At 34.1% G+C, this 21,759-nt stretch overlaps 1 long non-coding RNA gene across 1 annotated transcript in view; it reads right to left on the reverse strand.

The window, feature by feature from the left end:
- The window catches only part of LOC131381191 (uncharacterized), a 92,938-nt gene that overhangs the window by 37,235 nt on the left and 33,944 nt on the right, over window positions 1-21,759 (reverse strand). Inside the window, exon 3 of the long non-coding RNA XR_009209748.1 lies at window positions 15,341-15,420. This is a non-coding gene — a long non-coding RNA (uncharacterized LOC131381191). The remainder of the gene's footprint in view (window positions 1-15,340; window positions 15,421-21,759) is intronic.

The raw sequence follows: 21,759 nt of genomic DNA on the forward strand, positions 1-21,759 counted from the left end.
ATATTTTATATTTATAGTATATTGAGTTATATTCAAAAGTATAGTGCAGAAAACTTGCTATTAGGATATTTCATAACTTTATGCTTAAAATAGGTTGACATGGTTTTCTTACATTGGGTCCTCAAAATAATACCAAATGTAGTAGATTTAGAGGAACATTAGAAGTAGTTCTCAATAAGCAAGTAGAAGTTTCTCATTTTTTTCCTCTGCAGTTGAGATAATGTAATGATCTATTTTAAATATTTTGTAACATCCATATGCCAGGTACCCTGCTAGTGATTCCAAAATCAAATGTCTTGCATATTTTTCTTGTATAGTTTGTGTGTATAAAACATTAACAGCAAAATTTAAAGATAATATTTGTAGTCAAAGTATGGGTCATTAGAAGTTTGAGAAATTTCTTTCCATTTCCTACTCAGACATGAATAATATTTCAATAAATGATAAAAATAAGATAATAAAAATTATAGAAACATCTCACTATGGAAGAAATAAATGAATTTCTAATTTACACTACTACTGTTCAATATTGGAAAAGGGAAAAATAACACGTAACAGGAAGGAGGCATTGTAACGACTATGCATGATTTAGAAGTTACATTCACTGAATTATGAAAAGCATAAGTAAAATGTAATTCTAAGCCTTGGGTAAAGATGGGAGGAAAAAAATAGAATAATAGGTGTGTATGGTAAAGTAGAAAAAAAAGAGATGGTTGTTTCTTTGAAATTTTAAAGCAATACTAAGAGCAACATTATTATTTACCCTCTGGGACAATGCAGTAGATGTAAGCTTTCTTACTCCCTCTGTTAAGTACAGCTAAAAACACTGGAACTTAAAAATAATAAATAAATTCAGAGTCTTCTTAAATGTCTTTTAAATTATTATTTACTTATAATTATTAATTATACTAATTAATTTATGTATAAATAAATAATAATTTAAAAGACACTTAAGACTCTGAAATATGGAGAGAAGTTGGACCCACTAGAGACTTGGATCCAAAGGAATGACATAGTGGTGAGCCAACTGGATTTTCTTTTCTTTTCTTCATATATGAAAATCCTGAAATTGAGGAAACCAGCAATCTGGAAACATCAATGAGAACAGACAGAGAAATATCCCCCCAAAAAGCCTCCTTTTTTGGAGCAAAAGAGCCAAGAAAGAGGTAGCATAGCAGGAGAGACAACTTTTAGAGAATAACATCTTTACTCAGGTAAACAACATAGAAAATATCTATGGCCCAACTTCCATCCTTGAAAAAACAATCAAGTGGGGCACCTACAATTTTATCCTTGCAAGCCTATGAGTAGACACTCTGATTTCATCTTCGTGACAGTGTTAGAAATGAATAACCCATGGGTTAAAGAAAAAAAATCTTAGATACAATTTCTAAAACTTACATTAAAGTGAATATAAATGAAAATAAAACATTAACATTTGTTGAACGAAGCTAAAGCGACAAAGAGAGGAAAATCTATGCATATATTAGAATAAAAGTTTCCAATTCAAAATATAAGGTCTGATGAAGTGCCAAGAAAAGAAAAAGAGCAAAATAAATCTAAAGGAAGCATAACTTGCTTTATATGTATTTTCTTGTAACTCTATTGTTATGCACCTTGACTATTAAATGCTAATATCCTGGATGTGATACTGTACTACAGTTTTACAGGATGCAACCATTGTTAGATATCTTGGGTTCTGTTTACTCCCTTTGGTCCAACGTTCATCAGAGACACATTTCTAAAACAAAAAAGAAATTGAATAAATAAATAGAAACTTAGATCATTTCAATATCTGAACAAACAAAACAAACCAAAAGTCTAATTTGAGTAGAAAAGCAAATTACAAAAGAAATTTTCCGTAAAATACCACCAGTTAATTTTACATTTAAAACCTATACTCTGTATTGGTTTTGACCCATACATTTAGTACAGTTAGTGAAATGCATAGGAAATATAAACATCAGACTTAGACTAGTAGCTTTGTGACAAGATAGGGGGAAGGAAGTTGATGGATTAGGAGATAAATCTGTATATTTAACATTTTTGTTCTCTGAAAGATGGCAGAATTTTCACTTTACTACCTTTTTGAAAACTGGTGTAAAAATATGTTCGTATTTATTGTATTATTACTTCTATATATTTGAATCATAAATATTAACTCAAAAGTTTTCTTAAAAAGTCCTTAGTATCTTTATTATTGATGCAAGATTTCCTTTTGGTGCCGCTTTGCCAGCTGGAGGCCAAAGTGGCTGGCAACGTGTCCGCTCAGGACTCGCTCAGGCTGTGGCTTGCCACAAGAGGTGCCCTGCTGACTCGGCCCCTCAGACTGTGCCCATCTTGCACTCCAGCATGGATCCTGTGGCCACTACGACTGCGCGCTCAGCCCGCGGTGAGAGTGGGTGTGTGAGCATGCGAGTGCAGGGTCCAGTCGGCCACTCCAAGCGCTGGCACAGGAGTGCGCTCTGTGCAGGGCTTGTGGCTGGATCAGGCATGTCCACAAACAACTCCTATGGGGGACTCTGGCATCCAAACAAGGGGAACACAGTGGCACCCGAACAGGGATGCCAGTGACCTCGAAGTCCCAAAGTGGGTGTTACAGCATGCTAACAGCCCTTTCAGTCCCACTGCCCCACTCTGGCCCATGACTCCTGCCTAGGCATTTGATTACCTCTTGCCACTAACATTGTTTACTATTCATTATTATTATTATCTTTATTATATATTAGCACTTATTATCTTAAAAATTTGAAGCCTTTATTACTGCACACATGATCTGTCTCCATCTGACCTGAGTTCACCCTCCAGTTTCTTCCCCAACCTTTTTAAACCTTGTCCATTCCTGGATATTAACCTCTAATACAATGAAGAAATAAATTCTTAATTTACATGATAATAGTTTGCTTCCTGTACCTTTATCTTTTTTGTTTCTTTGCTTTACTGTCCAAAACAATTTATTCCATTGCAACTTTTATTAAATCCTCTAATGATAAGAACTGTCCCACAGTTGAAACTTTTGAATGTAGCAAGCATTTCTGACACTCCTCTTCCCAACACATTGTGTTATTAATATTCATCAATATTAATGTTATAGTGAATGTTAACAGAAAATGTTCTGGGCTAGACACAGATTAATTATTATTATTTACATTTTAATAACGATTGGTCCTTTTTGCCTTAATTTTTATCTTTAGTATGATATGAGGAAAGCCAAATGAAAAAAATCTCTTATGTAAGTGGTCAGATCCTTCTCAACGCAAGACAAAAATAATAAAAAATGAATTGTTCTTTGCTTTTAGAAGACAAAAAGACTATTCTACCTCCTCATTTTCTGAGAGTGCTTCTTGGAAAAGTACAGAGAATGGACCCTTACTCCAGTCCTTTGGTAAGAAAATATATTTTCCAAAGGGCTGATAAGTCCAGTATCTCCAGCCAGATTTGTCTCCAAGGTAATGGGCCTCATTTGCCCTTGAAATATAAACAAATATCTTTGGAGTTAGGTAAATTTCCATGGAGTTCTTTTACTGTGAATACAGCTGCAAATTAACTTGCAAGTCTGGCTATAAGACCAAGATTCCACTTTTTCAGGAAAACGTTTTGAGAAAGCCATGACTGTGCAGATACGAAAAAATATTTTCTCTACACTCAATTTCAAACCAGGAAAACTAAATTTAAGTTTTTTAAAAGACAAACCTTAGACAAATTAGGTTTCACAGAGGTTAACTGAGCAAAAAATGATTGGAGAATTGAGCAGGCCCTTACCCAGAATAGGTTCAAAGAGACTCCAGGGTTTCCACATGGTTGAAGAATTATGAATAGAAAAAGAAAATTGACATACACAAAACAGAAACAGCCAGACTGGTTACTGCTCAGCCTTTGCCTTATTTGAACAGAATTTGAGCTTCTGATCAGCTGAAACATGGTGATTGGCCCAAGAGAAAATTACAGTCTGTTTATACATCCAGTTAAGTTTCAGTTCACTAAGTACAGAGAAACCTTTAAGCCAAACTTAAAATATGTAAGGAGGCAGGTGTAAGCTAAACTTAACATGTTTAAAGAAAGGAATGGAAAATCATAAACTGAGCCTATAACACATTGATACTTACTCTCTTAAAGTTCCTGGCCAGGCCTGAGAATTAAATTGACATATAAGATAGATAAGAGGAGAAAAACATCCACATTTAATATATAAGTTTACATGACATAGAACCACTCATAAAAAAATGAAGCTCCAAAGAAGTGGCAAAACCCAAAAGATTTTATATTATATGGAATAAAGAGGCAACTGTTGAAAAGTAACTAAATTATGTGGGGAGGATAAAGGAAAAGAGGAATTATTTTAACAAAGTCTGACTGTGCCGAAGTCTCTTGACCATGACTTCCCCTTGAAGAATGTTTTCTCCTAATACAGGAAGAGCACCTTTCACATGGGAGATTTCATCTGTTTTCAAGAAGCAATGGGGAAATTAGAATGCCCTTCTTGCATCTGTTGTTTTTCAAATGTCTTTAGTTTAAAATACTTCTTATACCAAAACAGTATATTTTTGCAGGCATATTTGACCACCTTTTATTGTGTATACAAGCACTTTCTGAAGAGATTGCATAACGATAATTGTACATGCTTGGAAACATTTGGAAGTGGACTAGATCTCTTATAAGGCTAACTTGGTGTGCTTGTTATTGTCTGGTTTCATTTCCATATCTCGGGATGGCATCTTGTAATACTTCTTTTCATTCCATTTCTTTTATAGACCCAAGGATGCTACCTGTTTTCATCTCCTTTGCAGGCCTACCTCATTCTGTACCTTTTCTTAGGGCTCTTATCTCTTCAAAATTTACTACATTACTAGGGTACAATGTCTCTCAAGTCCTGAAAAAAAATCAAAGATTTTTTTACTGACTATTACAAAGAAATAAAGAAGGCAGCCGGGCACAGTGGCTCACACCTGTTATCCCAGCATTTTAGGAGGCCGAGGCAGGTGGATCACCCGAGGTCAGGAGTTTGAGACCAGCCTGGTCAGCATAGTGAAACCCTATCTCTACTAAAAATACAAAAATTAGCTGGGCATGGTGGCATGTGCCTATAATCTCAGCTGCTTGGTAGATTGAGGCAGAATAGCTTGAACCCGGAAGACGGAGGTTGGTTGCACTGAGCTGAGATTGCGCCATTGCACTCCAGCCTTGGCAACAGAGCAAGACTCTATCTCAAAGAAAAAAAAAAAAGAAAAAGAAAAAGAAATAAAGAAAGCAACAGTTAAATAAAGAAAGGATATCTAAAGAAGTTTTGTATTGGATATTTGTTTCTGTTTGTTTGTTTGCTTATTTGGTTAAGCATTATTTAAGTGCCACTTCCTCATTCTTATGATCTTGGTGGGGCTGTCAGAATTGGGACCCAAGATTCATGTTTAATGACAATTGAATTCAGCATAATTGCTGAAATGAGAAGTAAGACAAAGTATGAATATGACCAGTGATTTAATTATTAAATTTATTTGAAATATAAATATATAAAAGCAATAAGATAAAGTATGAACATGACCAATAATGCAATTATTTCATTTACCTGCAATATAAATACATAAAAGTAGTAAGGAAAAGTATGAATATAGGCCAGGTGTGGGCGGCTCATGTCTGGAATCCCAGCACTTTGGGAGGCTGAGGTGGGAGGATTGCTTCAGCCCAGAAGTTTGAGACCAGGTTGGGCAACATAGCAAGACCCCCATCTCCATTAAAATTTTTTTTAAATTATGAATATAACCAATGATGTAGTTATTTCTTTTATCTGAAATATATATGTGTGTGCGTATAAATAATTTTAAAATTTATTTGCAAACTGATTCAATCAATCTGTAATATTTAATTATGAGCTAGATATTCTTTAAAATGATACGTTTTTAGATTGACTAAAAGACTACATATATAGGCCTTATGGGCTTTATTTTTGCTCCAGGAATATTTCTGGAAATTGATATAAAATAAAACTATAGGCATAAGAGTGGTGTGATGTAGAGAGGAGGGAAAGAAGTGTACACACCTTTGAACTGGTCCTAGCATGAGATTTATGTTAGCTTCAAAGAAGATCAATGCTCAGATACACTCTGCAAGATGTACAACAAGAGAAGAACAGCTGGGCACCCACAGGGACCCAAATTGATACCAACTGAGTGACACACAACTCTAGCAAAAATGCAGCTGATATGCACAGGAAAATTCTAAATAAAATTTACTTTGTGGTTTTAGAACAAATTGTAAATATTTCCATGGAATAGGAAAAAATATCTAATTTTACCAACTAGACTCAAATTAATCTCATAATTTTACATTTTATTCACTATACTAATTAAAATACTCTAGTTAAAAAACATAAAAATGTTTATAGATTACCTAACATACAAAAATGTGTAATAATTAAAAAACAAACTAGAAACTATCAAAATCTAAAAAGTAATTTTATCTTGTGATTCTTTATGCACCTCTGGGGTTCTGGATATTTATCAAAATTTTTTACCCCTAGCTTTAAGTATAATTAAAATTTCTGTCTTTATCATTCAATAAATAACTATCTGCCTTTGTCTTTTACTAAAATTGGCTGGAGGAAGCATTTGACAGAACAACTGGTTGACCATTTATCCATTCAATTAATTGCACTGGCACTGTCATAATTTGAGGTAGCAAAATCTATTGCGTGGCACAAAAACCTCTTTATATGTCCAATTCCTAGCTAGTGTAGTTGATCAAAATTGCATTTCTATGATGTCAAAATAGCTCCATGCAAAGTGAAAATTTTAATTACATGTAAATTACATCCCTTATATATTAATAGCTACCCACAATTTTAGGACTAAAGGTGTACAGTGAAGCTTGACTTTGTGTTGTGTAGCCACCAAAACTTTCTAACACCCTTTATATATTTGTAGAACTAACCAGCTGAGTCCATGCCTTCCCAAAGTATAGGCCAGAAAATTACTTTGCATAGTTCACAGGTGTGTGAACTGGCTTCTGTAATCTCATCAGTGTGTGAGATTTTGAGTCAGAAGCAACAGTGGAGCTCATTCTGGTAAAAGTGGGGGAAGAGACTCTCCTTTTCCTGTTTTAAAAAATTATTATTTTGTAGAGTCAGAATCTCGCTATGTTACCCTGGCTTGTCTTGAACTCCTGGGCTCAAGCAATCCTCTCACCTTAGCTTCCCAAAGTGCTGGGATTACAGCCATGAGCCACGGCCCAGCCGATGTGCCTCTTTCAGACACAGCAGTGGCAGAGACAGAAATGGTGCCATTTGGTTCCCAGTAGCAATGATGTTCTTGTAGTGGCAATGGAGTATTATTCCCAGCTAGGGAGGCTCTATAATTCTCATGACTTCATGGTGATAAGGTATATTATATAATATCCTTCTACATGTTTCCTTTTTTGTTAACAAACTAGAATAGGTTTTGTTTCTTGTGACTAAGAAATTCATTGAATAGACACATCTAATAAACTTCTCTTATTATACACAGAAAAAAAGTGGGACTGATTTTATTTTACCCACTTAACAGGCAGGAACAAACAAAATCAGGATTAAGGCCATGTCTTTCAAATGCTAATTCTGTATATTCACATGAAAATAACACACATAATGTTTTTTGTTTGTTTTTAATCCAGGTGCTTTTAAATATCTAAATATCTGGATATCTTACTTAACACTTTCAAAATAAATTTATAACATTGTTACTTTGCTTATTTTGTCTTATTAACATAGTTAAAATTGATCAAGAAATAAAATTCCTTTGTGGCTTCAAAGCTACAAAGAAAGAAATAGACCATATTTCTTAGCAGTTATGCCAGTGAAAGCTGATCAGACTTATAATGATTTGCTACATAAAGAAGGCGGCTAGGTTTGCCTATCTATTCAATAGACAGATATGGGGAGGGGGGGCTACCTACTTTCCATTACTCTCTGGGCCTTTTAACAAATGTTATGGTAAAATGATCCAAAAAAATGTTTCCTTTGGGTCCACAGTTACTACACTTTAAAGCTATTATTTCTTTAAAGAGAAATGATGAACTACAGAACATTTTTATAGGCTCAAATCGTCCTTCTCAATAAAATGTGACTTGTTCCCCTGACCTCAAGGTCAGTGTCTTGGGTCTTTTTAAAGCTATGGATGAATGAATTTTTGAACTAAGAATCATATTATGGTAAGCATCTTTCTCCTTGAATACTTCTCATTCAGCTCTCACCTCTCTAATTCAAGGAACATTAGATTAGAAACACTCAAAATTCTCAAAGGTTATAGCTGCATATGTGAAGAAAAATGATCTTAAAGATAGCTAAGGACTAAGCTACATATCAAAACTAACACTTGAACTGCTCTGAGAAGCAAAATGGCTGCCCCCACACTCTTTAAAGCAAGTAATATAACTCACAGGGGAGACATGATTAAAGAAATCACATATATCATGGCCATAGCAGTCCAAGATGTCCTTTTAGGATTGTCCCCAAGGTATAAGTTGCAGGAATTTATTATTCAGATTTAAGTCACAGGAAATGTAGATTATGCCTCTTACATTTAAAAGCATAATTCATAGCATTTACACATCTACAATATTCAGGATTGTTTTTTCTAATTTCTTAGTTTATTAGTTATTTTCTTTATAAATATTTATCACAATTATACTGCTTAAATTGCCATGTTAGCAACTAGGGGGGGTCTAAGTGATTGATCTAGACGAAGACCCTTTATTCATGGATCTTATATTCCAGTGAAGAACAACAAAATTGAAAAATATATATAATACTATGATTATAGTTGGAGAAAGGTAATATGGAAACAAATAAATGTGGACCTAATACAGGCCATTGTATTTAAACAAAACTTCCATTTAGATGTAATGTTTGCACTAAGACCCAAATTGTGAATGAGATTTAGCTGGATAAAAAAATAGGGGAAAGAAAAGGACACATTCAAATTGTACTTAATATTAGGCACGACTTTGAAATCTGGTAAATTGATTTTATGACATGACAAGTCATGTGGCTTTTACTTTTCCTGGCTTATTTCTTATATTTATTTCATTGTAGTAACCCTTTTTTTGCATTCTTCCTTTTAAATATTTCTGAAATCTTTTTAGTTTTCTTTCCCCAGTGCCATTGCTTTGGTTAAGATTATTGATTTCTTGCTGGACTTACTATATTGATCTTCCAATTGATCTTTCCATTCCGGGCTTTCAGCTCCTAGTTACATCTCCTTCTCCATTCTCAGTTCATCTTTATCACTGCTACTGGTAGAAATATTTTAAAAATGTATTGACGTGATCAATGTTCACTGTTACTTAAGATGCCTCAACATCACGCCAAACATATTCGCCCAGGCTGGAGTGCAATGGTGCAATCTCTGGTCACTGCAACCTCTGCCTCCTGGGTTCAAGTGATTCTCCCACCTCAGCCCCCCTGAGCAACTGGAATTACAGGTGTGTGCCACCACGTGTGGATAGTTTTTATATTTTTTGTCTTACTATGTTGCCCAGGCTAGTCTTGAACTCCTTACTGCAAGTGATCAGCCCATCTCCGTCTCCCAAAGTGCTGGGATTACAGGTGTGAGCCACTGTGCCAGCCCTGGCTCTATGTCTAATTCTAGTTCTCTTGCTATTTTTACCACATCTGCAGTTGCTTCCTCCTCTGAAGTCTTGAACCCTTCAAAGACATTCATGAGGTTTGGAATCAACTTCTTCCAAATTCCTATTAATATTGATATTTGGACCTCCTTTCATGAATCATGGATGTTATTAATAACACCTAGAATGGTGAATTTTTTCCAGAAGGCTTTACATTTACTTGGCTCAGATCCATTAAAAGAATCACTGTCTATGGCAGCTATAGCATTACAAAATGTGTTCTTTAAATAATAAGACATATACACCATGGAATACTACATAGCCATAAAAAAGAATGAGATCATGTCCTTTGCAGGGACATGGATGGAGCTGGATACCATTATCCTTAGCAAACTAACAAAGGAATGAAAAACCAAATACTGCATGGTCTTACTTATAAGTGGGAGCCTAAATGATGAGAACACATGGACACAGAGAGGGAGGGGAACAACATACATTTGGGCCTTTCAGAGAGTGGAAGCTGGGAGGCGGAAAGGGATCAGGAAAAGTAACTAATGGGTAGGCTTTATACGTGGGTGACGAAATAATCTGTACAACAAGCTCCTATGACATAAGTTTAGCTATGTTACAAACCTGTACTTAACCCTGAACTTAAAAGTTAAAAGAATTTTTAAAAATTAAGTTTTAAACAATTTTATACTTAAAGACTTGAAATCTGACATTATTTCTCAATCCATGTGCTGTAGAATGGAGGTTTTATTAGTAGGCATGAAAACAAAATTAATCTCCTTGTACATCTCCATCACAGTTTTTGGGTGACCAGGTACATGGTCAGTGCGCAGTAATATTTTGAAAGGAATATTTTTTTTCTGAGCAGTAGGCCTCAACAATGGGCTTACAATAATTAGTAAATCATGTTGTAAACAAATGTACTGTCATCAGGCTTTATTCTATTTAATAAACACAGGCAGAGCATATTTTAGCATAATTCCTAAGGGCCCTAGGATTTTTCAGAATGGTAAATGAGCATTGGCTGAATTAGCCTCTAACTAAAGAGTCAGTCTGTTTTTTTAAGCATTAAATCCAGGCATCGACTTATCTTTTAGATAAGCTAGAAAGTCCTAGATGGCATCTTCTTCCCATAGAAGGCTGTTTTGTCCACATTAAATATCTGTTGTTGGTGTAGCTGCCATCATCAAAGATCTTAGCTAGATTGCTTGGATAACTTGCTGGAGAGCTTCTATACCAGCATTTGCTAATTCATCTTATACTTTATATTATAGAAATCATTTATTTTCTTAAAATTTAAGAACCAGCCTCTGCTAGCTTCCAACCTTTCTTCTGAAGCTTTCTCACCTCTCTGGAACACACAGAATTGAAGAGAGTTAGGGTCTTTCTCCAGATTAGGTTTGAGTTTATGGGAATGTTGTGGCTGGTTTAATCTCCTATCCAGACACCTAAATCTAATTTTGCATATCAACAATAAAGCTATTTTTTTATTTTACTATTTCTGTGTTCACTACATTAGCACATTTATTTTCTTTTGAGAAATTTTTCTTTGCATTTACAACTTGGCTGTTTGACACAAAAGGCATAGCTTTTGGCCTCTCTAAGTTTTTGGCATGCCTTCCTCACTAAGCTTCAGTCATTTCTAGCTTTTGATTTAGAGTGAGAGATGTATGACTCTTCCTTTCCCTTGAACACTTGGAGACCGATGTAGGGTCATTAATTGATCTAATTTTAATATTGTTGTGCCTCATGGAATTGGGAGTTCTGAGGAGAGGGAAAGAGACAGGGAAACAGTCAATTACTGGAGAAGTCAAAACACACACAGCATTTATAAGTTAAATTTGCCATCTTATATGAGCATAGTTCACGGCTCCCCAAAACTTACATTACGAAGAGCTAAGATCACTGATCACAGATCACCATAAAAGACATAATAGTAATGAAAAAGTTCAAAATATTGCAATACATAGCAAAACGTGGCAGAGAGACATGAAGTAAGCACATGCCATTGGAAAAATGGTGCTCTTCAACTTGCTTGATGCATGGTTGTCACAAACGTTGGATTTGTAAAAAACACAGTATCTGATAAATACAATAAAGTAAACTGCAATAAAATAAAGCATGCCTGTAATTTAAAATTATACATATAATATAATATGTAACATTTTATTCTTAAAAACAGTAACTACAGAGATTTTAATGATGTCAAATATTTGCACACTTTTCCTATGAGTTGAGTTTATTTTAATGTGCATATTGAACTTTTGAAATATTATTTTGCAACAACCTCAAATGCATGGCATACACTTCACAAATATGAATCAGGCAGACTAGTTTATACACCATGCTCGGCATGCACACAACTGAATTGTTAAATAATTTATACCAATAGCTAGGTGATGAAAATAACTGGCAAATGAAAGCTGTTTTCCTATTCAGATTGCATCTACTGATCCAGATGAAAGAATTGCTGAGAAAAGGGTCTGGCAACATTTTCGTTTCACTTAGCATGTGTCTGCCTCCCCTCCCCTCCATTTTTATATTCTTTTTTAGTTCTTGTTTTTAAATGCAAAACAAAATCAATTTAAAAGCAGTAGCTGAAACTTTTATAATCCTGGATTTTTTTTGTAATATGTAAAATTCAGTTTATATACGCGTGTGTGTGTATGTTTGTGTGTGTGTGTGTGTGTGTGTAAACCAGATGGTATTTCACCATTACTTTGCTCGTTGTCTTTATAGTATTTTTGGCACAAGGACACATCCAATACTTGTTAATTGAATTTGTTAGGCTTACATATATTGTTTACATTGTTAGCAATATTTTAAATTCCTATTTGAGTGATTCTGATACAGCTTAGCTCTTTCCCAAACTCCTTTCCAAGCTCTGTTCAGAGAATACTTATTTACTTGATATTAGGACATTCTTCTGCAGAGAAGTGGGCCTGTCTTGAGTTCATACGTCACTATGAAGGGCACAGTAGGGAATACTGTGGAAAAACAAAATTTAAGATGGTAGATTTCTGCTTCTGAACACCATAAAATATAGGGTCTAGACTTAAACTCATTAAACTCAAATGCAAACAAACAAACAAAACATCAAAACAAAATATATAAAGTAATAGGTTTCAGTCTGTAGATAACAAGGTTCGTTCTGTGAACCTCAAGAGAAGGAAATGAGTTTGGAAGGCACTACAGCTTTCTCAGATGTCTGCCTGCAGACACATTTTTGGCTCCTGGAGCACAAAACAACGTTCTCAGATGAGATCAGGCACATTTGGATGGTATGGCCTTAGACTAAAACAGTGATCTCAGAGAGAGTCTACTAATATATTTAGTTGAGATGACAGAAACAAAAGTTTAGGAAGGCTGTAGTGTATGAACGTTGGAGGAAGAAGTTCTGGAAAGATTAAATGTACCCAGAAAATGTTTCAGATATCTTCATAGAGGTCCTCTTGTATCTTTGTTGAACACTAAGTTCTCTGGTGAAATTCTATAAGGTCAGGCAAAAATGACGGGGAAACTATGAGTTGAGTAATTCCCAAAGGTTACAGAGAGCATGTAGATATTTGAGCTCCAGCCTTATGGTTTATCCAGGGCATTTAATAGAGAAACTAGAAGGGTACCACCTTGGTAGAAGTGCAAAACTATATAAAGTTTTATTGAAACAATAAAACAAAGCATGGCACAAAGCTTCCAAATGGTTACACTGGTAAGCAAATAAATTCATTGCACACAAAAACAAACTTCAATGCTCTTTAAAGGAATACAGCAATTCAGACACTTCACAGTGTACCTTGTGGCTATACTCATGAGGCAGGATCAATTCCTGCTACTCAAAATTAATTCACAAGTCAAGGCTGATGATGTCACACATGCACCAAGAGAGTATATAAATATTTATTGACTCTGGTAATTTGAATCTCAGTATCCACTGAATGTCAATTGGTACATCTTAGCACTCGTTAGGAGTTAATTGATATAACTTCTGTTGTAGAGGCACAAAATCAATTGGAAAAAAAAGATAAACAATTGTCCCATCATCAAGAAATACCTGTTGACCCTGTTAGCATTTACAATGTTAAGTGGTGTTGAGAGGGTAAATAGGTATTTATTGACAATGGGACAATGGTTAATGTCTTTTTTGTTAGATCCATTTTGAGTATTTTGTATGTCTTGAATGAGTGTGGCAAGTGAACCTCCTTGGAGAAGAATTTCATCAATGTAATGTCATACTTATGTTTTTGTAGAAATGGAGGTGTGATAATTTAAACCACATTATTAAGACCTTGAAGATTGACTAATTGGTACGTTTATAGCAAGTTAGAGTTAAGTTAGATAATCTATATTGTAAAGGCACAAAGTCAGTTATCTTGATAAAGAAACAGTTGGAAGCATCACACATTATGATTTTAAATTATACCACAAAACAATAGTAATAAAAACAGTGTGGCACTGGCATAAAAACAAATACATAGAACAATGAAACAGAATAGGGAGCCCAGGAACAAACTCAAGTGTATATGGTCAGTTAATCTTCAATAAAGCCACTTCAATAAAGACACAATGGATGAAAACATCTCTTATTGAAAAATTGTGTTGGAAAAACTGGATATCTACATGCAAAAGAATGGAACTGAACACTTATCTTATCCATACACAAAAATTAACTCAAAATGGATTAAAGATATAAACCTAAAACTTGAAACCTTAAAATTCCTAGAAGAAAACATAGGAAAAAAGCTCCTTGATGTTGCCTTTGGCAATGATTTTTGATCCCCAAATGACCCTAAAAGCACAGGCAACAAAGCAAGAGTAAACAAGTTAGACTACATCAAACTAAACAGTTTTTTTTACAGCAAAGGAAATAATCAACAAAGCAAAAAGGCAGCCCACAGAGTAAGAGAAGATACTTGTAAACCATATATCAGATAAGGGGTTAATGTCCAAAAAGTGTAAGTAACACACACAGCTCCACAGCATATAACCAAAGGCAAACAATCTGAAGGGACTTTTCTCTGAAGACATAGAAATGGCAAACAGATACATGAAAAGATGTTCAACATCAGGGATTCAACAGAGAAATGCAAACCAAAAGCCACACTAAGATATCTCCTCACACTTTTTAGAATGACTACTATAAAAAAAGACAAGGGATAACAAATGTCAGTGAGGGTATGCAGTAAAAAGAATTCATGTATGTTGTTGCTGGAAATGTAGATTCATGTTGCCATTATATGGAGGTTTCTATAAATAAATTTAAAGTAGAACTACTATATGACCCAGCAATCCTTTTTCTGGTTACTCTGGTTATACAAACAAAAGAAATAAAATCACCACCCCATAAAGATATCCATCACTCCATAGAGATCTAATGTACAGTGTGAGGACTACAGTTAATAATATTGTATTACATACTGTTAATTTGCTAAGAGAATAGATTTTAAATATTCTCACCACACAAAAGAAGAGAAAGGTAACTATGTGAGATGATAGGTTAATTTACTTGACTTTTGTAATCAGTTAACTATATATGTATATCAAAACATCATAATGTATTCTTAAATATATAATGGAAAAGTCAAATGTCACTTTTAAAATTTTTCTATTACATAAATATTTTTGGTGGATATTGGATTTCCATTGGGGGTCCAATCATAGCCTTCTAATATATATATATATATATATATATATATATATATATACATATATATATATAAAATAGAGAATACTTATTTACTTGACATTAGGACATTCTTCTGCAGAGAAGTGGGTCTGTCTTGAGTTCATACGTCAGTGTGAAGGGCACAGTAGGGAATACTGTGGAGAAACAAAATTTTAAATGGTAGAATTCTGCGTCTAAACATCATAAAATATAAGGTCTAGACTTAAAGGGTCTAGACTTAAACTCATTAAACTCAAATGCAAACAAATATATATATATATATATATATTAGATAGAGAGACTAACTATAAAGATCTTGCTCATGCAATTTTGGAGGCTGAAACGTCTCATGATTAGTTGTCTGCAAGCCAGAGACCCAAGAGAACCAATGGTGTAATTTCCCTTCTAAGTTCACAAGAAAACAAATGTCACACTCAAAAACAGTTACACAGAGATTACTAGTTCTTTATTTAAAACAATAGCAATTCAAGTCTAGTAATTTAAAAAGAATAATGCATCATGATAATGTAGAGTTTATTCCAGGAAGGCAACGTTGGTTTAACATTTTAAAATATTCAGTTTTTTGAATAATCATTTGAACAAATTAATGTGAAAAGCCATAAGATTATTTTATAGATTCTTTCATGAAAAAAGTTCTTAGCAAACTAAAAGTAGAAGGGAACATGCTCAACCTGGGAAAAACTTATATGAAAAGCTCCAGAGCTGAGATCATTTTTAACCATAAAAGACTGAATGCTTTTCCCCTAAGTTTGAGAACAAGTCAAGATTTTCCATCCTTATTACTTTTAGGCAATATTATGCATTGGGTCTGATTCAGTACTATAAGGAAAGAAATGAAAATAAAAAGCTTACGGAGTAAAAACAAATTAGAACTATCATAATTCAGAAATAACCTGGTTATGCATATAGAAAATCCAAAGGTATTTAACCAAAAAGGTATAAGAACTAAAAATTAAGTTTACCAAGATTCCATAGTAAATGGATATTAGGTTAGAATAAAATAACCAACTTTATTGCTAATATATTAGAAACAAAAAATTAGAAATTGAAACAAAATGGCAATGAAACAAAATGTATAAAGTTACATTTAGTAAGATAAGTTCACAAACAGTATGCTAAAAACTAAAAAAAACCCTGTAACTAAGTAAAATCAAAGAACAATTATATAAATACGTATTCCATGTTCATGCATGAGAAAATTCAATATTGTAATGAAGTCAATTCTCTCAAAAACGATCCATGAGAACCACAAAATTCTCAGCATAAATAATTGTCCACACTCATTCTCCCCACCCTGCATTAACAGACTTGACCAAACTCTAGGATGACTTCTATTGGCCCAAGCTCATTCCTTTAGAATGACCATATACTCCTTAACGCGCCTGCCTAAAAAAGCCTAACTGCCTAAAGTATTTAGTGTTTGTTCTAGCAAAAACATGACTATAGGCTCCTGATTACCTTTTCCTGAGAGCTTTACTTCAGGAAATTTTCAATTTGAATTCTTTCTCTGCCCCTTTGAGATATAAATTTTCTATAATTCAGGAAACTTCCTTCCTTCACGGCAATGTAGACCTTCTTTTAGCATGCACCTTAAAATATTTCCAGCCTCTAGCCATACCTAGTCCAAAAGCACATCCACATTCTTGGATATTTTTTACAGCAGCACCCTCACTTCTCAGTGCCAGTTTTCTGTCTTGTTTTACATTTCTATAAACAAAAATACCATAGATTATGTGGCTTTCAAGCAATAGAATTTTTTTTTTCCAGTTCTGTAGGTTTGAAGTCCAGGATCAGGGTGCCAGCATGTTCAGGTTTTGGAGAGACCCTTCTTTCAGGTTACAAAACTTGGTCTTCTCACTGCATCCTAACATGGTGAAAACCAGCTCTCTCAGCACTCTTATAAGAATACTAATCCCATTCATGAGGATCCTGAGCTCATGACCTCATCTGATCCTAATTACTTCCTGCAGGCCCCACCTCCTATTACCATCGCATTGAAGGGTAGGGTTTCAACATATGCAAGTGGGGAAGGGATCACAAACATTCAGTCCGTAACAACGTAAGAAAATTCTCGCTGAACAAGGTAACACTATAGTGACATTTTGTTTGCAATTAAAAATAATAAAGATGCATTTGTAATTTCTTTTAAATTCAATTTAGATAATAAGATTTCTTACGTTCTCAAATTTTGATAAGCTTGGAAGGAGTAAGAAAAGAGACAGAATTTTTTAAAATCATAAGGGAATAAGAGGATAAAGTTTAATTTAAGAGCTACTTGTTTTGGAAGATTTTTTTCCTAGATGGAGTACATAGATGCTATGGATTCTTTCCTAATACTTTATTTTTCCTATCATAAAATGTACGGCCATTTATAATGACTATTTTTCTATAGTCTCCAATAGAAAGTTAAAAGTTTCATGAGAATCCATATCTATCTGTCTTGTTAAATTTCCTGCATTCAGAGGTTCAGATTGTTGAGTAACTATCAGGCAATTAGAACCTGAATGTATGTTGAATGCATGAATTATTAACAGCCATCCCCCATAAAAAAAGAAAGAAAAGTAAAAACAATGGATGATAGATTTGTAAATTCACAATCAGTTCTTGGATAAATGACTGTGTGACAGCACATCTTCATCCTATGACTGCCCTTCATCAATTTATGTTGGGTGAAGAAGTGTGGCATAGCTGTGGCTCCTTTTTTATTTGCCACTGTGGGTTTAACTTTTCTAAAATCAACATTTCCTTACTTCCCAGAATTCAGGATCCTATATCCAAAACCAAACTCAAACTCTGAATTCTACTCTTCTATCCTTGTTCCTCTCATCATTTGATAAAACATAGAAAAATACTCCTTTAGCATTTTGACTTAAATATATGAGCATCTCAAATTTAGCAGTAACAAAAACAAATTTAAGATGTGTGCTATGGCCCTCACACTTACTACTTTTTCCTCACGAGTTAATGGAAACTTCATCTTTCATTTTCTAGACCTAGAACCATGACTCATTCTTGTCTCTACTTTTTCCTTCACATCTCACATCCAATTTATTAGCAAATACTCTTCATTTTATCTTTAAAATATGTCCAGAGTCTAACGCATTTCCACCTTTGGTCTACTACCACCCTAGCCCAAACACAATAATCTCTCAACTGGATTATTGCAATAGCCTGTTGGATGGTCTCCCTTCCACCTTTGCCCTCATAAAACCTACTTCCCAGAGAGCAGCCAAAATTATCCTATTAAACTGTCAATCAGAACATATCACTCCTCTGTTCAAAACCAGCCAACATCTTTCCTCTCACTCAGAGTCAAAACCTGAATTTCCAACCATGACTTACAAGGCCTTGATGATTAGATTCCCCATTATATCTGTGATCTCATATTCTAATATTCTCCCCTTGCCTCACTCTATACAAGTCATACAGGCTCTTGGACTCTGTCACTATTTCCTTAACATGCTAAGCATACTTTCACATCATTGTTTGTTATTTTTTTCTGTCTGGGCTTTCTCCTTAGATGTCTGCCTATTTCAGTGCTTTACCTCCTGAGCTCCCTGCTCAAATTGTATCTTATTAGTGATGCTTTTCTGATGACCCTTTATAAAATCTCTCCCATTCCATTTATTCTCTACTAGTCTAATTGTTCTGTATATTTCCTTTAAAAAGTTTTAAGATTTATGGTATTTAATCCCACTAAAAAGTAATCTTGAGAATGGAGAATTTGTTTGTTTATTTACTGCTGTAAGCAAAGTAACTGGAAAAATGCTGGCTACATAGTTGATGTTTTATACTGAATAAATAAATAGTCTCTGATATGATTGGGCTCTGTGTCCCCACCCAAATCTCACCTCAAATTGTAATCTCCACGTGTCAAGGGAGGGACCTGGTGGGAGGTGATTGAATCATGGAGGCAGTTTCTCCCATGCTGTTCTTGCAATAGTGAGTGAGTTCTCAGGAGAGCTGATGGTTTTAAAGTGTGGCAATTTCTTTCTCTCTTGCTCTCTCTCTCCTGTAACCTTGTGAAGAAGGTACCTGCTTCCCCTTTGTCTTCCGCCATTATTGTAAGTTACCTGAGGCCTCCCCAGCCGTGCGGAATTCTAAGTCAATGAAACTTCTTTTCTTTATAACTTACCCAGGCTCAGGTAGCATCTTAATAGTAGTGTGAAAATGGACTAATATTATCTCTAAGCATCATACAAAGCACCTGTCTATGATATCTATTCAGCTAATTGCGTGATGCAAAGTTGATTATGAACTCGACTTAAAATTCCTAGCCTTCATGGGAGAAAACTAGAAGAAAATATGCTGTTTACTTTTGATCTCTATTATTCTTTTACTTTGGTTTCTTGGTTTGCTCTTTTCTTTGCTAAAAATGTTAATTTCAACATAAGTTTACATTTTTTCTTCCAGCCCGTCAGTTTGGCGATATATTATGTATTGTGTTATATCTATAAACAGTAGCAAGTCATGAACATGATGGATACTCTTATTTAGCTGTGTATACCCATTTCCGTATGACTTTACACAAAATGCAATGCTTATGCACTGTAAATCTAAAGGCAATAATGATAATAGAGCCATTGGAATTTGGTTATAAAATTAACAAGTAATAGAAAAAGTAAATTTTTGGCTCATTATTCATTCTTTCATTCATTAAAATGTATTGACCTCTCTTGTGTGCCAGCCTCTATGTTGAGTACTGAGATCCAGCATAGAATAGGAGACTTGTTTCCTGCATGAAACCTGGAGTATTCTGAGGATTAAAGATATTAGATCAACAATCAGAGAAGAGAATTATTTAAATGGTTATGCAAAAAACTGTAGAGAGTCCTATGGAAATACACCAGTGAAATAGAATATGCACAGAATGTGATACACTGTACAAGATAAGTGCATCAAAACCATATATTTGAACTGTGTGACTAGTATATGACAAACCTAGAGAGATTTGAATTGTGCTTCTAAAATAAAATAATTACTTTGCAACTTGCGATAAAAAAATCCATCAATGGATCAATCAAAATGGCAGTGCTGTCAAATTATGTAATATAGCTATAACTAAAATGTATATATTTTTATACATAATCACAGGAAACACAACTCATAGTCAATTACGATAACATATTTTCCCACTCAAAAATGTGGTATGAAAGTATTTTGAAAGTTCAGTGTCAAGTAGATAGTTTGTCAGGTGTTTTTACACCACACAGAATAAATCTTATCTTTGCTAGACAAGAATAAGTGTGCTAGTTCTTTTGTATTTTGACTTTTAAGTTTGAGGCAGAAGTACCACGGAAATCAGCTTCTGACTAGGGGAGATAAAATAAACTCTCCAAAGAGCTGAGCCTGTCAAAGTAGATGAAAAAAACATCTCTCTCGAATGCTCAAATAATAAATGCTGCATACATAAGTAAAATTCAAGAAAGCTTCAGTTCTTCTCACTTTGAAATTAACTTTTCTTGTTCAAGCCAATGCTGGATTTTAGCATCTTTACTTAGTCACCCTGGACAGAAAAAATGTATTTGGATCTATAAATATTAGAGTTTTCATTGATGTGACACTGAATTTCTTTTTACCATAATGAGGTGGATTCTGGTAGAAAAGAGATGAATGAAGAATACTCAGGATTTGGTTGCTATGGAAACCAGCAATGTCATTGCCTCGTGATCAGACATTGAACTGATTTTTTTTTTAATGCAGAGGCATATATCCTGATTTTTGTTACTTATAAGTGAATAATCTACCATATTATTCTTTTGCACTGAATTCCATTTGCTTTATCCCAGGAGTCTCTGAATTACTATCGGTTATATATTAAATAAACTTGAAACCATTTTGTTAGTCAGTTGTGTAAAAAAGAATAACTCTAGGTTGTCAGTGAAGCCCAAAGTTGTATCAGAAAACTGTTTTAAGAAAGGGATGACATAAAAATTTTTGCCTTCAAGCAAGTAGTTTCTGGTTATTGTATCTAATTAACATATGCCTATATGTGGACCTGCACATGAATGTGTATAGTGTATACAATAAGGTGCATTTCTGGAAATACGTAATTTTAGAAACTATTAAACCAGTGAGTCAATAATGTCAAGATCCTTTGTATTGATATTGATATTGATATATAAAATAATACAAAACCCTGGTGTTAGGGCATTATTGACATTATTACCTAAAAATGAACAGAGAAGATCTCCCTACAAATAAAATAATGTGTACTGCATTTTTGCACAGATATTAATATGAAAAAATTTATATCAGTTAAATGAATTTTATACATTAGAAAACATTTTGCATTTAGTCTTTGAAATGTGGAACATCAATGAAGTAAACTCTTGGAAAATGTGTATTATGTCAATAAATTTAAAAATGTTTTTTTTCCCTCCAAAATTTGTTTTCTCAGATCCAGGACATAAAATAGCACATCCACTTTATCCCATATAGTATTTATTCTCTACTTGGTCACACATCGTCAA

The sequence above is a fragment of the Hylobates moloch genome, unplaced genomic scaffold (genome assembly GCF_009828535.3).
Source record: "Hylobates moloch isolate HMO894 unplaced genomic scaffold, HMol_V3 SCAFFOLD_14, whole genome shotgun sequence".
NCBI classification, from domain to species: Eukaryota; Metazoa; Chordata; class Mammalia; order Primates; family Hylobatidae; genus Hylobates; species Hylobates moloch.